The 18305-nt window shown below is 46.0% G+C and overlaps 1 long non-coding RNA gene across 1 annotated transcript in view; it reads left to right on the top strand.

The window, feature by feature from the left end:
- Window positions 1–1003: 1003 nt before the first annotated feature.
- LOC121671232 overlaps window positions 1004–18305 on the top strand; it is a 30898-nt gene continuing 13596 nt past the window's right edge. Inside the window, exon 1 of the long non-coding RNA XR_006018441.1 lies at window positions 1004–1453. This is a non-coding gene — a long non-coding RNA (uncharacterized LOC121671232). The remainder of the gene's footprint in view (window positions 1454–18305) is intronic.

Below are 18305 nucleotides of genomic sequence, written 5' to 3'. Positions count from 1 at the left end.
TGCTCCATTTCAGGTTTAATATCCTAGAATTTATTGATTTACAATTTGATACATTAGAGAGTTACCAGTTTTCAGATCCTAGCAAGGATTAATCTGTGAAGACACTGCCCCACAGACACACTTTCAGGGAGAATTGCTGTGTTAACTTGCAGAGTCACGTGTTGTATATCAGCACCATTTGCAGTGAGACTTACCTCAGGTGACAGCATCTCCTGCCTGCAATATGAAAGACATCCACAGACTTGTGTCACTAAGTAAAGGAGACAGAAAAGCTGAAAAGTGCCCTAACCTCTCTACTGCTAATGTCTGTCCCCCTGGCAACAAGCTAGGGGATGGGCTGGGGGGAACAGGCTGCCCAGGCTTGAGGCAGCATTCCTACCCTGTGCATCCCTGGGCAGAGGTAGAGGGGGCACCTGGTGCAGGGAGGTTGTGCCAGGACTACAAACCTTGGGAGAACTTCCAGGTCCAGTTAGCAATATGAATTCTGGTGCATAATTTTTATGCCCCTGAAGGTATAGGGGGCATAATAACATGTGTTAGAAAAGCACGTTAGAAGTTCCAACAAATGTACAGGGTGTGCATTCCATGAACACCTTAGCTGTTGTCTGTGTGGAAATGCACAAGCTCCTCTGTGAACTTCAGCTGATCTTTGGTCCTTCCTCTAGCAATCCAGTACATTGTTTAATTTTTTTGGACAGTACCCACATCACTGACAGACACTTCATAAATACAACTAAATCCATCCTGGCAGGCTTCATCTCTAATTTTACAATGTGGTTTTCTGTGTCAGATGACTACACTTTATCCTAACTGTTTTAAAAACAGCACCAAGCATGGTTTATTCTCCTATCAGTCATACATTGTGCATTCAAAATAACCAACTCTGCTTCACAGCTGTACAGTGCACCTGAAGCAGCAGGTGAGGTGCTTTAATCCAAGATTCCCATTATGAAGATGGTGCAATCAATCCATCTGACTTCTTAATACCTCTGTGTGGGTTTTTTCCCCTCTGTGACTGGAAGTGACTCATTGCAACTTCCCTGAATGGCTCTGGAGAAGCAGCCTGCTTATCTATGATGCTTGTCCCGCTTCTGTTCCCCTCAGAGGGTGAGTGATGGGCCTGTACCTGCATAGCTTATCCTAAATCTGGCTGTAGGGACAGGCAATGGTGTGGACCTGCTGTGCCCTCCCAGGAGATTGGCCTGGGCCAGCCTTGGCACTGAGGAGCTGTTGGAAGAGATGCTGCATTTGTGGCTGGTCTCTTGGTGCTCAGAGAGTCAAAGGTTTTACTGGGTCTTTTTTACTGTGTTCTCCTTTGCTCCCCAGGAATGCTCTCCTTTGGCAAGCAGAATTGTTCAGAAACAGCTGGAGCTGCTGGGTGAGAAGAAAACCCTATCAGCAATTGATTTGAATGGGAATAACAGACAGTTGTTGATGGGAGGTCAAGGCTATGGTACGTCATGTCTAACAGTTGTTTATCTTCTATAGTTCTTTCAGAATGTTTCCTCACTGTTGTTTTGGGTTTTTTTAATGGAAAATCTGGGGGTGGTTCTTTCCTTTCTGCTTGTAATCTCACAGTTTAGTTAAACCCACAAAAATGCTGAGAGAAATTGCTTAATCCCACAGAAGTCTGTCATCATCTCTCAGCTTGATATAAATTTTTGTTTGATTTTTTGAGGAAACGGTTGTTTAGAGTGTTTCTCAGGCCGTGACAGAAGATGGTATCTGTATGTGTTATGGAAAGTTATTTAATAAGTACAACTGACATATTGCGAAACTGATGCTCTGCACGTTCAGCTTTTAGGCACAGGTTAAGGAAATGTCCTAGAGAGTCTGGCTCAGCAGGCTCCATGTGCTGTCTTGGGCTAGCACAGGTTTCAGCACACATCACTCCTAGGAGTCCATGTCTGTGAGGCTCTTGCTTTCTGCTCTGTTATGCCTTTATATATCAAAGGTCCTGCTCTCAGTGCAAAGATCAGCTTCCAGACTTTATGGCATTGGTGCAGCCTGCTCCACAGGGGATACTCACTCTGTTCTGCCTTTTTACTTCTCCTAAAATCACCTTTTTCAAAGTGCAGATTGTGTTCTGAGTGGTTGCAGGTTTAGCAATTACCTGTCTATGCACTTGGCAGGACAATATCCGTAGCAGAACAAAACAGGTTTATAGGTGTATAAAGGCCCTGACTTACCAGAGGAGTTGTTGGTAAGAATGCTTTTTTTTGGCCAAAATGTCCATGATTCAGCATCCATCACTGATCTCTGGAAGTCATCATCATACCTGTCAAACAAATTTTTTTCCAACTCACAAGCAAAAGTTTTTTCCCAAAGTTTTTTTCCATTCAGGTTTTTTTCCTAAACTGCTGTTGTGTACAGAGCCTTTTAATTAGATCTTTCTTACAAGTATGCTAATTTATTAAAAGGACATTATCCTTTTAATATGGAATAAGCACCATATCCCTTTGCCTGAGCCTTCCATCCTTCCAAAAGACCTGCTTTTAACTGTGGCAGGTATTTGAGTTCAAGTCATCACCTAATCTAGAAAAATGAGGTGATCTTGTCCATAGCACTTACATCCTTATGCTTGTACTTCAGACTCACAGCTGGCACTGAACTGAACTTGCTATTGAGTTCTCTATCTAGCAGCCTGAAAACATCTGGTCTCTTGTGACCAAACTGAATAAGAAGCAAAACTCAGGGTTTCGTGTTTTTGTTTTGGGGCTTTTTGTTGGTTTGTTGGGAGGGTGGGGTTTTTTTGTTTACAAGTTTTAGTAGAAATTCTGAGAAACTTCTGTAACTTTCATGTTCTGAATGTGGTCATGGACCCTCCTTGGTATAGCAAAACACCCCTGTGCTTGTGTAACAGGTTTCCCGTGCTTTTTCCCAGCTGAAGCTCTGATGACAGTAAGGCAGCGTGGTGTGGAGTACTAGGCTGGAAAGCCACCTCCTGACTGGAAAGCCTGTGTGTCTTGGTGGCAGAGGCTGTACAGAACATTGATCTGGCTGGGAGGTTGCCCTCACTATTTCCTGAGATAAATATGTGGTTTTAGTAAAACACAGTGTTTCTTTTTTTTTAAGAAAGAAAGATCCAACACTTGATTTGGAGGAGCAGGGCAATTCAATTCTCTGTCAAGGAAATCAGGAGGAGACACTTCCTCTGGGAAATGTTGATGAAATGCTGATACTTGTCTGCTTTTACAACAGTGGCTGCGGGCCAGCGCTGTGGCTAAACCTCAGTGGCTGAGCAGTGTCCTATGAGGGATTCACTGCCACTGGGGCAGGTGCTCTGCCAGGAGCTCCTCACACACTGCAGGGAGGAGCAGGGGGCCTCTGAACAAATTCTACAGCTGCTCATCTCAGCAGGTACATGTGGCTGATTCCCCACAAAGGGAGGTTTAAGCCAAGAATGTTCTGAGCTCCCACACTTCAAGGGAGGTTGCAAAACCATGACCTTTTATGTTCTGCTTTAGGACAAAGCCAACCAGAGTTTCAAATGGGAAAACCCAGGGATTCTCGAACCATCACCCGTGGCCCACCTTAAGGTGTTGTAAGGCTTAATAGCACAGATACACAGTGGCCCTAGAGACAGCCAAAATATTTTACAAGGATTGCAACAGAAATGGCCAGGGCAGATTGTTCTTCTGTCATCAGCTCTGCCTCAAACAAAGCACTGCGATTTTAAATGAAGAGAAAACACGTGGGTTTGGAAGATAGGACATTTCAATATGTTGGCTAGGGACAGCAGCACAGCTCTGACTCCTCCTCTGCAGAGTGTTCCCACCTTGCAGAGCATTGCAGCAATAAGCTGTATTTAATCACCACCTCTGCCCCCATGAACATGGCCTTGCCTGGGGCTGCCAGCTCGCTGCAGTCCCTGGCCGAGGTGGAAGGGATTTCCCCTGCACTGTGGGGCTACATGGCTGGGCAATAGGGGCATGGGACAAGTGACAAGCCAATGCTAAACCATGGGTTGGAAGAGTGTAAGAACCAGAATATCACTGACTTGCTTGGAAAGGTGTGGGATCAAGCAATGGCATCCCAGCTTGTTCTCTGTGTGACAGGGCTGCTGCTGGACAGTAGGTAAAAACTGAGCTTTTCTGCCCAGTGCTAAAAGCAGAAAATGACTCTTCATTGTTTCCCTGTAGTTGTTCTGAGCTGTTGTTGTGTTGGCTGTGAGTGTTGTGAGGTTTCACTGGGGACTTTGCAGCACTGATGTATTCCAAAACAACCTCAAAGGTGTTTGCTACAGCTCAGAGGAGCTGCATGACAGTATACTGTTGGGTTATTTTGCCTTAGTAGTAATTCTACACCTGGGTCATAAAAGACAAGAAACTTGATCCAGTGGGTGAAAAGAAGACCCCCACCATCACCCCACTCATATTCCACTTGGAGGGATGAATAGAAATGGAGTTTTGCACAGCAAATGAAGTAAGTTCCCACATGGAGGGTTAACATCAAGTTGAAGCCCTACTGATTTCTCTTGAAAATTCCTTAGGAAGACCAGTTGCAGACAGCTCTTAAAATTAACTTCACTTACAGCATCTTATAAAATCATGTGATAGATGAGGAACGTGTCCCTTTTGCCTGTATCATTCTGCCCTACTTCAGCTCCTTTCTCTTGCAAAGTCTGTCTTTTGCAGTATGTCTTAGCTTTATCTAAGGGCTCCTTCTCAAATCTCCATTGTTTCCACCTAGTTATGTGTGGAGAAAATATTATTCAACACAGCCTGAAAAATGAGAATAACAAATGACTCATCTGAATGGTTTCTGACCATTTGGGTTTTGGTTTTGGTTTGGGTTTCTTGAATTGAGTTAAAGTAGTCCCAGCTTGTGCAAACTCTTGTGAAAAAAATGCAGTCAGCATTAAATGTCACAGTCAGCAAACATCACTACAAGGCTGGTGGTGGTGATGGTAAAATCCTGGCAGAAGCCAACCCCGACTTACCATTGGTGTTTGTTCAGCAGGTGCTGCTCCCTGCCCTGTGCAGTTAGAATTAACGCCCCTGTGCCTTCCCAGTGGTGTCTGTCTCATGCCAGGTGTAAAGCCAGGAAGCTGTGGGGCAAAAGCTAAGGCAATAGGTTCTTCTGGGGACTCTGGTGTCAGGGGCTGAGAGGCTGAGAATGAAACACAAGATGAATCCACTGAATCATCTGCCCTGGGAACTCTGTGCACAGTCACTGGCTTCTGGAAATTGTTACAGCTGTTAATTTCCCAGGACAATCCCTTGGCGCATTTCCTGTGCCATGACAGGAAGCATTTGCAGTAAATTTAGGCAGGAGATTAATTGCCTGTACTTCAAATCAGCAGGACCAGAGGTGTGACCAGGATGACCAGTGCATGGGCACCAGGGTCTGGGCACATGGGCAGCACGGCAGGGATGGGGATCATTCCCGATGGACACTGGTCCCTGTGGCACCCTCGCAGCTTCCTGGCAAGCTGCGTTTACCTGGTGTTGAGAAGGCAGCAACTCTACCCCACACTCCCCTCCTGACACTAGATAAAGAACTGAAACTTCTGGCAGCAGTTTTTGATGGGCTCCAGCTGCACCTCTGAGGGTGAGTGTTTGTCTTCAGGGCCCGAGCAATGGACTTCAGACTGGGCTCACCCAAAGCTGTGCTCCTGGTAAGAGAACATGGATAAACTCCAAGGCTTTGTGCACCAAGGAGGTTGTTAGCAGCAAGGAAATGAAGGGAAAACTAAACCTCATGTTTTCAGAACAGATGAAAAATCCCTCTGTGATCCCAGATCCAGGGTTGGCTGTACCCTCACACTGAATAGGAGGAAGGAGGAATAATTTCCTCAGGTCTCTTTTTGTGCCTGTTAAATAATTAATATCACCCTAGCTTAAGTTTGAGCACTGGAAAACCCTGGGTTGCATTTAGGCCAAAGAAAACATACTTTTGCTATTAAAAGCATGCTCTCATTTTATCTCGTCAGCCTATGAATTTCTTGCAGACCACACTAACATTTACAAAAGGGAGTTTCTCTCTTCTCTCTTTTCCATACATGCAACTATTTACTTGGCCAAAGATAAGGGAAAGTTTCTGGAGAACACCTGATCTCACTGGAGAGTGATGTCCCTTTCTGGGTATGGAGTGTAAAAAACTTCTTTTTGCTTATTGCAGCTTGTGACATCCTCTGGAATAGCAACACCCCCGAGACAGCACCAAGGGATCACCTGGGGGGCTGCAGGTTCCTCCACCAGACTGGCTGGGGGTTATCTGGACCTGGTGCTGGGCATCCCCAGCAAAGTGTTTGAGCTGACAATAGGCAAGACAGATGCCACTGTGGGGAGGAGAGAACCACCCTGTTATGAGGGGACAGGAAGGAAATCTACAGCTACCACCAATAACACAAGGGCAGCAATAAGGAAATGACTTGGTGAATCAAGCCTTTCAAACTGAGGTGCTCAGAATTAGATACATAGTGCAGCAACTTGATTTGGAATGAGTGACAGTCCTGGTTCTCATTAGACTTTCTGTGTGGGACTGGCCCTTGCCATCCAAATCTGAAAGCTGGAGACTGGCCAGAGCAGTGGGGTGAGGCAGGTGGAGGCAGCTGAGCCAGCCCGGCAGCCAGGCAGGAGAAGGAGAGGAAGGGCTTTCAGAGTACAGGACAGAAACCTGAAGCCTCTCCACGAGGAGCAGCACCTTAGCCTGTGCACAAGAGTGATGCCGCCTCTCCACAGGGACCTTGGGGGATGGATGTAGTGGGGAGAGAGGGAAGGGGCTGGAGCAAGAGCTAGTAATGCACTACAAAGGGGATTGGGCTGTGGAAACAAACTGTTATGATTAGATTTTACTTGGTTTGAAGAAAATATTCCCATTCCATTCCCATTTCTGGTAACAGCTGGGCCATCTGCAGGTTCTGCAGCAGGTTGTATTTACCAGCATCCTGTCGCCTGTCTACTCTCACCTGTGTTTATGGCAGAAGAAGAGAGCAATGCTAAGGAGAGACACAACTTTTAAAAGACATGTGTCTCCAGGTCTCTTACTCCCAGACCTCTGATGGGAATATTTTCTATGTTTTTCAGGTGAACAGCTGTTGCAGATAGCCCTTGATACCCTAGCTGCTAATTTAGCAAGCAAAATCGAGCTGCTCACTCCCCTTAGCCCCAGGAAAGTTGTCACTGAAGGCTCTCAGCATGTTGCTGGTGCTGGGAAGAAGCTATCCTTCTTTTGATTGTTGTTTTCTCCTGCAGTATTTCAGCTGGGAACATCCTTGACCTGCTATCCTAAACAAAGAGGTCCTGTGGTTTTCCAGCACACTGATGAAAAGCAAAATCTGCATGGCATCCCTAGGGGGACTGGGGAAGCTGCAGCAGCAGCCCGAGCAGGTAAACCCAGATTTTCCCACTTACATAGAACACGGAACTAATTACAGGAAAGGGCAAGGCAGGAGTGAGGAGCCTGCTGTGCTGCTGCACCCCAGCAAGGCTCCCCAGGCAGGAGCCCGGTGTCATCTCGGGTCTGCTCCCCACTGGGGTCCTCACAGCTTACTGGTGACCAGCTGGGACAGGCTCAGGGCCCACTGCTGTGGCATCCTGCCCGTGCTGCCCCGGGACTGAGGGCAGATCCAGTGTGGCACAGGGTTATTGCAGGGCTGAGGAGAGCTCTCCATGGCTCGTGCTGCCTGCTGCACCCGCTGCTGTCAAGGACAAATAAAGAGAGGTGGTTCTTGTCCCTCAAACAGCCAACCTTTATAATTTTAGGGGGTTTTACCTGACTAATGGAGCTTTTCCTACCTTTATTCCCACAAGGTCAAACCATTTGTTTTCACAAGGTAAGCTAATGTAATCTATTTTTTCTTCTTCCTCAGCCATCTCTTAAAAAAAATTCTTAGATGTTTGTTTGGGAAAGTGTTGTTAGATATATTTTTATGTGACATATTTATGCAAACTGTCACTAATCAGAATTCAGATCAGTGATACTGCACTACAGCAATAACTGATAGGTTGTAATGTTTATAAACGTTGCTTTGAGATTTAAATTTACGAGACAAGCATAGGAAATAGATCTTATCACAATACAGTGTAACCAAATAGAGTCCCAATAAAGAGGAATAAAGAAAACAAATTTTATATCTGGGCATTTGCATTCTCCCAGATGCTGGGTACCATCTGCCAGGATGTTTTAGCTCTAAAGTAAGCTGCAGTTTATAACACTTATAAACCCAGTGATTTCTTCCCCGCTTCTCTGCCCACACTTTTGCAAGGGAAGGATACACATGGTAGTAACTTGGGGTGAAAGTTTTCTGGGAAGGACTTTGGTGGGAGAGGAGGTTTGTATCTTCTAGAGCATTCATATTTTGGATACTGCTAACTGTAGTTATTGTTTTGAAGAGATCCAGATATGTGTGACATGTATGCATGTGCAGTTCACATGTACTAATTACTCGATGTTTCCGTTCCAACCTTATTGCTCCATGCTTGTTACATCAAAAGGATATCTAGATTTCCTATAATTCAAGATTTTACTGGAAAAAAGGGATGGTATTTACTGAAATATTGAGAAGCCTTATCTAGCTTTGGTTTTGTTCTGAATCCCAGGGATTCCACACAAAGATGAGATTTATTAGAGGCTTGAATGCTCAGTTGTGTGCACTATTTCCATTGGATTGGGAGCAGATTCAAAACTGGAGAACTGGACATTCACATGGCCCAAGAACTGAAAGGTACAACTAGCACTGGGTTATTTTTTTTCCCTTCTGAATTATGCTGACAGCAGCCGTAACATTAAGGCTGAAAAGTTTATTTACTATATAAAGGCGATATTTTCCCTTCTTATCCCAGCTTTCCTTGGCTTTCATTGCTTGGCAGTATCCCCTTAACCACTAACACCCGGAGGCGTGGTATTAAACTGGGATAAGAAATGAACATGCAGAAGAATATTGGAGATTTAAGTGGGTATGGTTCTAAGAAAACCAGTGGAAAATATGTTTACTCCAAGCATCTGTAGCACCTAATTGAAGCAGTGATATTTTCTGTAAGAGCACAGGGAATGCTTTCTGCTTTCTCTTTGGCTTTGAATTTCACTTTGAATTGATGTGACAAATCTGTGGAATTATTTTCTCACAGCTGCAATGGAAACTTTCTGCCAGTAGACAAGGATGTGTTAATTGGGGTGAAAAAGCTTGCATTCAGTTCATCTTTGGTGCTTTCTGGAGTCTTTGTTTAGGAACTGTTGCTTCCTCCTAATTTATTGAAACCCAGTACACAGTAAACACTATTACTTTTGAACTATTAATGTTGCTGTAAATTTGAATGGTAGAAAAGGGTGGCAGATTGTGATCAAAAGGGAGCTGATCTACAGCTGTGTGTGAAATAATTGCCAATACTAAATGTGACAGAGACTGAAACCCATATTAATGTGCCCATAAAGGATGATGTAGTGCTCCTGAGCCCTCAGTATTGGCACTGCCAAATGAATTCCCATGAATCTAATTTAGGAGAACATAAAAGAACCCATATCACCTTTAGGGCATCTGCAAGTGCTGATAGTTGGGACTTTGCTGTTCATTCATATTGCTTTCCTCAGGCAAAGGCTGAGCCCCCTCCAGTGGGCTTGCCAGGACTGATGAAGGAGGGCAGCCCTGCCAGGATGGGGGACCAGCCACCAATGGTGGTTCCTGGCTGAGAGAAGGCTCCTGGCATGGTGGTCTCGCCCTGGGAGAGGCAGTGGGGTATGGGAAGGCTGTCGGAGCACTGCACACCACTCCCTGAGCACACCTCCATGGCACTGTGCAGGTACTGGAGTTGTAATTAAATACAGCTACGCCCTGATCAGCAGTTTCAGCTCATTATGGTCTGTCAGTGGTCTCATGGTCCTCTAGTGCCATTCCAAAACAAAGAAAAGGCACAGTGTGTTTGATGGGAACACATGGGCAGTCTTTTCTTCCCTGCATCCTGCTTTTTTGAGACAGTGGGGTCCTACAGCAGCCATCTGTTCTAAAAGCTACAGACTTAAGCAGCCAAATCTTTTTGACTGTATCAATCTGTATTTGTACTGGTCGTTACTGTTCCCAGGCACACACCACGAAAGGCAGGCAAGCATTAGGAACAGCAAGCCCCTGATGCACTCACTCTGCCCAGGGAGCCACAGCAGTCCCCAACAGGGCAGGGACTGTTCCAGCCTCGGCCCTTGGGGCAGCTGTGTGGCCAGGAGGGCTCAGCCACTGCTCAGGCATCCCCCAGCATTTCAGCCTTTTGCTCCATTCTCTTGCCCCCTGAGGAAACCTCACCCCTGCCAGGGCTGTCCAGGGCCCTGCTGACAGCCTGGTGCTTCACGTGGACTTGCCGTGGTCACCAGGCAGGCCCAGGCCTGGACAGCTGCCCATGAGCCACTGGTGACTGCCCCAGCCACGTGCCAAAGGAGGGAAAATGCATTCCCACTCCTCACTCATCTGTCCAGCCCTCTGTTTCCTCGCCTTTTATCACATATGCTGAAATAGCAGCTGTTTCAAAAATGTACTTTCAAATTTTTTTCCAAAATATAGATTAACATTTCTCAGAGACCTTTGAAGACATAAATTCAACCAGATATATTTTAAAGTTCTTTTTAATCAGCATCAGAGCCCTCGTCTGAGCCATATCGAGGAGCAGAGGAACAAACTGGAGCTGAGGAAGTGGGATGGGGTGGGTGATGCACCGAACAGCCTCACCAGCAAGTCATACCAGTGGAGGCAAGGCCATACAGGGAGACTCACTGGGCACTGTAGTGCACATGGCCATGGCAAGCACAACAGAGCATGATAGTGCCATCAGGGTGCATGGAAAAAATAGGTTTTCTCATTTAACCAACTGCAGAATTTTGCAGTCATGTTTTGGAGATCAACAATGAACAGAAGAGGCTACTGATGCAACTGATTCAGAGGCAGGGACCTCATCTTGCAAAAGGGTTATTGACAGTGCTGACTGAAAACAACAGGACAGTGTTTGGGCTGCACAGGCAGGGCCAGCAAGGGGCTAGGAGTAGAGGTAGTTTCATGAATGTATCTGTGGGGAAAATGGACAGAGTAGAAACGGCCCTTCTGCTGCAGGCAGAGCAGTGCCAGGCAGTGCCTGGCTTTCACAAGCCTCTGCAGAACAGCAGAAATTTAATACCCCCCTCATTACAGGGACCACTGTCCAAATGTTTCCTTGGGGAACAGTTGAAAGGGAAGCTAATGTCCCTTCCTGGACAAAGCTTTGCTCCTCTTGGCCAGCTGTCAGCCTGACTGGTGGACATGATCTTGGATGTGGAGCTCCATGCCCAGGAGGAGGCTGCTCCACCACAGGCTCACAGCACTTAACACAGCAGGAAGAGCTTTAGGGTTTGCTCAGCCTGGCAGAGCTGCACGTTGTGATGAGAGGGGGTGGGCTGGCTCCCCTCACCCTCCCTCCCTGCCAGTGTCACTCCAAAGCCTTTTGTGGTGGGGTAGCTTTTGGCCAAATGAGAGCAGGGTCTGACCCACACTGAGTGGCCAAGTGGTTGCCACAGGGCTGCTTGTGAGGGTGCAGCCCACAGCAGGGTGGGAGCAGGACTTCCTGCTCATCTGAACACTCATTCTCTCACTTTTCATAAAGAAGAGCAGGGCTTTTTTCCAGGATTAGTCTCTGGGCACTGGCATGGCTCCTTAAGACACCAGGAGCAGAGCAGGCTGGGGGAAGACCTGTGGTACCTGACACAAAGCAAAGCCAGAGGTGACAAGGAAGTTCAGACTTCACCTTCAGCTTCCCATGCATTCAAAACTGAGCTGGATTCCCTTCTCCATCTTAAAGGCTCTTGTAGCCCTGCCTGACTCCAAGAAGAGCCTTGACTGTGCCACTCTTTTCTACCTCTCAACCCTGTTGGTTTTTTTTCTCAGCAAGATTATTCTGAGTGCAAACTGATGGGCTGAAAAGGGCAGAGCTCTTGCCCAGCTCCCACCTACACCTGCAGAGGAGACCTGTGCCTGCCACCTGTGTCACCACACAGCTGGATGCTGGGGAGCTCCTGCTGGGTGACAGCTCTTTTGCGGGACAAGCTGGCCTTTCACAGCTCCACAAATACCCAAACACTGACAGGGATTTCTGAATTTTTACCATTGCAAGTACTGTCAACCTTTGTTGATACCTCTTGCCTGGGCTGTGAGGGAAGTGCACAGTGTTAGGCACTAAAATAGAAAATATTTATTTAAAGAAGTCAAACGTTCTAATTTCTTCTCTCTTCTGGTGAGTGTAAATTAATGGCAGTTCAGCGCTCTGCTGAAATAAGTGGAGTGGGATTGTGGGAGAGCTCTTTTTAGTCAAAAATATAAATATACACCACTTTAATTGTCACCCACTCATTTGCTTCTTAATGTGAACAAGGCTTCAGCAGGCTCCAAACAGCATTGACACCCACTCTCACTCTGCCCTAGAGCAGCCCCAGCCAGGGACCTCCAGCCTGTCCACAGGCAGGTTTTAAAGCAACTACATGATCACTGTTCAAGGAGTCAAACAGCTCCTCCTGTGCCTATGACTGTAGCCTGGAAAAAGGGCTCCACACTTTCAAAAGTGGCAAATTAGCAAAGGAAATGTAGGAGCCCCCTGCTCTGCTCATTTCCCACAAGATATTACTGGGTGCTAACAACCTCCCCAGCTCCTGCACAGCAGCAGCCGTCACACGCTGTAATGGAAGGTGGTCAGGTTTTCAGTTCTTTTTTCCCCAAATCCATGGTTGTTTGTTTTTAGAAGGGGAAGAAGGGCTGCCCTGTATTTGAGAGTATTTCAGAATCCCCTGCAGTGGCCTAATCCTGCTGCCACTGATATGTGACGGGGAAGCCATCATAGCTCTGCTTCTTTACATCACTTCACATTGATACGCCGATTTACCTTGAGTTTTTTGCAGTTTACTGTCAGGGAAATAGAATAATACTCCTTTACTTCACCTTTGTATTGGAGTATAACCATCCTTAGCCATGTGTGAAGAGCTGCATCCTGGAGCTGTAATTGCTGGGACACACCACAATGCAGAATAGTAACTCGAAGCTAATGAGCTCTATGCGTTCAGTCAGGATCAGACCTGCCATCCTCCTTCCCAATGAAATTACTGCTTCCCTGCTCATGCTGCTTTTCCAAGTGTATGCTAAGGTTTGCAATCAATTTGAGCAAGTCTCACTTTTGATTCCAGTTGTCTTCTGAGTTATCCAAGAAAGGCAAATCCAGGACAGCAAAGCAGACATGAATCTGCAGGGCTCTCTTTAATTTGCAGTTTATCTGCAATTTAAGGGAGTAAACACAGCCATTCTGAAGATGCATAAATACAGCTTGGAGAGCCATTGAAATATAGGTCAGGGTTTCAGCTTTGCCTGGGGATTTCAATACATGGCTCGGGGAGACTCTGTGCTGCTCCAGGAGCCGGGTGGAGGACACTTCTGAACCAGTGTAGTGAAACCAGGTAGGCTTCTGCATAATCAACAGCAGCTCCACTGCAGACTGGTAAACAGGTCCCGTAGGCCATCGCTGAGCTGGAATTGCTAAGTGCTGAATCTCACTGGTCAGTCCTGGCAAAGGCCTGTGGCTCTCCAGCAGCTTCAGTCTTCAACTGTGCTCCAAGGAGCACCCCCAGCATCTGCCAGCAGTAACCAAATTGCCTTCCAGGTGCTTCGAGGGAGTGATAGAGCTGTCAACCTGATAGTTGTTAACAAAATACATAATTTGGGGGGGAAAAAAAGGACTTGCATTGATACACATCCATTTGCTTTGCAATCCAAGTATATGACTGCTGCAGAACAGGAATCTATTCCGTATTTGAGACCCAGTCTGTATTTGTGTTTTAAGTTAGCTTTCCAAGCAAAACATGTGAAAAGAGAACATTTAAACAGGAAGGGTTCATGGATTTTTTTTTTCCCCCTCATGAATTTCTGTAAGTCTTGTTGCTGCTAATTACTGGAGATCTCAGCGCAAGAGCTTTTCTTTCTAGCAAACCAGCTTCTCATGTTTCCTGCCCTTCAGTTAATCAGTTATAATCTCCTCTCTGTTTGTTTATTTAACTTCCAAAAAGCTAATTGACTGTTTGTGACATGAGTCTGCCTGAGACTGGGAAAGCAGAGTTTGCCTGTGTGCACCCACAGCGTGGACAGTGGGTGGGCTCTGGCAGTGCCCACCACTTCCACAGCAGCCTCTGGATGTTCCAGGAGCTGGGGACTGGCTCTGTCCTGCTGTGCCTGCCCGTGTGCCTCCCAGGGAGGCTGTTTTCCCGGAGGAGGGTGGCTGGTGGGGCTGGCCAGCAACCTGGCAGCCATGCAGGTCGGGCACGGGCAGCTGCCAGGGCTGGTGCCTTGCAGCCGTGCCCAAGCAAGGCAGAATCCCACCTGGAGAGAGTGCGTTAGCATCAAGTAAGGCATCAAGGAATGTGGATGCGGAGCCACTGCAAGCCTGATCCTCTGGTTCCTCTGGTGGGGCTAGAAAAGCAGATTTGAAAATAAAACGTTGAGAATTTCTGTAGCAACCTTTGTGTCTCTGTTAACTGAAGGAAGATGTTTGTGGTGAGAGAGGTGGGCCTGTGTCCTCTCTAATTCCACTGTCCCTACATCCCCTCCCTGGCACAGACATGCCCTTTGGAAAGGCTAGGCACCCACTGCTCACTGTGAACATGTAGCACAGGAGAGCAGCTGCACCCACAGCTCCTTACTCCCCGTGCCCTGGAGTCAGACTTCACAAGATGCAAACCAGCTCTTCTGGGTGTCAGGGCTTCTCTGCAGTGAGTGTTGTTCTCCTCACCCACCCACTCCTGTGCTTTCCGCCCAAGCACCAGGCGTGTGCCGCCGACAGCAGCTGCCCCTGCACGCAGCCTGTCCCGGGGCTTGGTGTTCCCAGTGCTCTGTTGGATCCTCTGAGCAAGATTAGGAGATGGCTCTTCTCAAAATCTGTTGAAATCAAAATAGTTGATTGTAACTGATGGGTTTTTGACCATGTTTTTTTTGCCTTCACCATGATGCAAGAGTAACTAAGCAGTGCTGATTTTAATGTTTTTTTTTCTTTTCATCCTTTAAAATGGGTCCCTAAATCACATCAGACTCTGGCCCCTTCTAGCTCTCTGTGACTTCACATGGCTACAGGCTCAAAGGATATGGCCAGTGGAGAAATCTTCCTGCCTAAGGGGAAGTTCTGAAAGGATGGGTCTGCTATGAGGTGTATTAGTCATGCTCATGTATGCACATTATCACTACAAAAGAGAATTGGTTTTTTGGCAGCTGTGCTCCTGGGATTGTGTTTCAGCATGGGATGAACAGGCTGTAGTGCAAAGACCCTTCAGAAGGTCCCACATGAGTTCCTGGTGTGACAAAACTACCCTTTAACCTCGAGCCATGAGGTGTTGGCGCTCTGTTTCTAAACTGACTTGAGGCATTACGCACAGTTCTATAAAAATGCAAAATGGGGCTGCTGTATTACCTCCTGTAGCTCAAGAGGTTTGGAGCAATTCGTTCATCATTTCCTACCAAAAAAGCACTCCCCTGAAGCTGTGGCTGCTGCATCTCCTTTTGCAGCAGGCTCTTTATTTTTGTGCTTATAACATTGCAGTTTATTTCCGTGGCAACAACTATAATGTGATAATTTGCATCCATAATAACTTCACTGTTACTAGAAAAGGTAAAACGGTGGCAATCTTTTTGAAAAAAATGATCTGGCTCCAACTGAAATTGCAAACTATAAAAAAATACTAAAAATTAAGTTGATTCCTAGGGCATTAAATCATGGCATATTGAGCTGAGCACATGATTTTTCTCGTCTCGCTGCTGTAGTGAGGGGCGAGCCTGCATAAGCCGGCTGGAGAGCTGAGACTGCAGATGAGGGAACACACAAACACTCTCATTTGTGTTTTACTTAAGCTTTGACAATATTGTTCTCTGTTTTCCCTTCCTCAAGGACTGCACTCACTCCTTTTCCCTACTGTTTTTCTTGGCTCTGCTGAGTGATGTACAAATTGTTTCTACTTTCCAGGTTAGTTTGTGACATCCTTCTCTTGTGTGTGCATGTGGGTAATGACAATGCTGCCCTGCTCATCAGGAAATGAGTAGGCTGCCTGACTCCGGCCTCAGAGGAGGTGCATCGAGGCCAGTGGAATTGCTATGGCTCAGCACCAGCCCTGAACCAGGATTTGCCCCAGCGCTGCCAGTTGTTCAGTGGTTTTGCACATGTTTTATCTTTCACCTGTGTCCAAAATCTCAGTGCTGTCCTCCACTGAGAAGCTTAGAATGTAACATGGACTGTTCTGGGATGAACACATTGAGGAACTAAGGCCAAAATGCATTTCTTTTAGTTCAAAACCAGACACAGGGTGTCTTTCCTAGTTCTGTCTCCTGTGGGTTTTGCTTGCTTTAAATTCGTTTAGAACATAGTAATTTTTTTTTAAATTTTCTTGCACATACACATACACACACTCATGTTTAAATAAAAGAGAATCCTGCTTGTATGATGAGACACACCAACTGTCTTGATTCAAACAATCCTCTGTTTTGATGAGTTGATTAAATCTATTTTAGCTGAACACTGGGGTTGGAACTAGATGGTCTTTAGGTCCCTTCCAACCCAGGCCACTCTGGGTTGGAAGGGGCCATAATTCTAGGCTTTCCTGAAAAGCTTTCCTCCATAAATTAGAAGTAAGATAGCTGGCACTAATAGAGCAGGCTATCAGAGACCTCAGTTTGGCTGGTGTAGAAATGTCAGATAATATGATTTTCCATGAATTGCTGACTGTGTAACCAGGTTGAGAAAGTTAAAATTCTCTGAGAAAGGTAAGGTCCATGTGAGCCATTTGAGCCCACACATGGTCATGAGCACTTTATCCTTGCTTGAAGCAGCTGGGTGAGCAAGTATCACTTTTCTTCATTGTGTGTGATGTGGGTTGAGATAGAATTACAAAACTAACCTCCTTGCCTGCTGCTTTGTCTCATCGCATTTTCATAGGCCAAGAAGAACAAAAACCCCACATCCAATAACGCAAGTGTGGGCTTGCCTCAGCCCTGTGTTCCCTTGCCAAAGGAGGGTGAGAGGGCTCTTCCCAACGCATGAATGGTCCTAGGACATCCATGACCTACGTGTCAGCTGGCCTGGGCCTGCCTTTTCTTCCTGTGTATTGCTCCTGCCCATGGTGCTCACCTACACCAGAACATGGATTTGGCAAGTAAAGCTTGTGGCTATGGATAGATGATCTGCAATCTGATAATGCCTGGTCTTAATTAGAATACAGTTCTGAAGAATTGGCTCTCTTAAATGTCCTGCTTTTCCTGTTGCATGATATTGCAGGTTCTTAACAGCTACTGGAGTCACCACATGCCATGTGCTCCTTGTTGCTGTGTTTATTTTTTTGCTTAACATTCACAGTATTATCAATATTGATTCTCAAGATGGTTGGTTTGTTGTTTCTAGAGAGACATGCAGATTGAGCCACTTTCCATTTAATATTAACTGAAATTCACTGGAACATTATCATCTGCGTGGCAACCAGAAGACCATCTGTGCCTAACATCAATAGCCTACAGTGAAAGAGCCTGCTTTTGACAGGATAAATACATACTGTGAAAATCCTTATCAGGTCTGAATGAGAGCTAGGTGGGACAAGCCACCCTCTCCCTAAAACCAGGTGCAGGTCACATCCAATTTCAGCTGTGAGTAATGAACAGCATGATTCACTCCACAGCCAGTCTCATAAAACTCCACTCCTTATTCCCAGAGATAAATAGGAGTGATATTTTCATAGACAAGTGTTATTGTTGGTAAGCCCTTTCTAGGTCAGTTCAAACCAACACACATAACCCCTCCTGGCTGACTCCCAGCTTCGTGCAAGCTGGCAGATCCACTGCAGTGGTGATTCGGAGGGGACATGCCAGACAAGCCACACTGACAGAATTGAGAACTGGGTACAAAACTTCACCTAAGCCAAATACCAAAATTCAGGAGTGCTGAACTTTACTCTTTGAGGGAAAGAGTGACAAATATCTGCCAGGGAAGAAGCCTGGTCATCTGCTGAAAGATGACATCAGTGCAAGCTCCCTGTTTGTGGTTTTGCTCCCCCTTAAGGTAATGGTGCTCTTCTGCTTACAAGAAATCAGCACAGTATTAATTTCACTGTGTCTTAATTATTCCTTTTCTGATTTCCTACATGTATGGCTGCTTTACTGCTTTAATGCAGTATTTTCCATTAAGCAGTTCTATGCAGCACAACAAAAATAAACACTCAGAGCAATGTGCGTAAGATTAAACTATTAAACTCACTCAAAGTATACAGTTCATAAATTAAAAGTGCTTATGCTCATACTTTATTATTGATTGTTGAGTTGATACAAGTAGAAGAACTTACCCTTA

This window comes from Corvus kubaryi, unplaced genomic scaffold, assembly GCF_017639235.1.
Source record: "Corvus kubaryi isolate FWS band 111438036 unplaced genomic scaffold, C.kubaryi_AGA036_p1.0 37397, whole genome shotgun sequence".
NCBI classification, from domain to species: Eukaryota; Metazoa; Chordata; class Aves; order Passeriformes; family Corvidae; genus Corvus; species Corvus kubaryi.
Note: the sequence above shows the minus strand (reverse complement) of the source record. Positions and strands in the feature narration are given on the sequence as shown.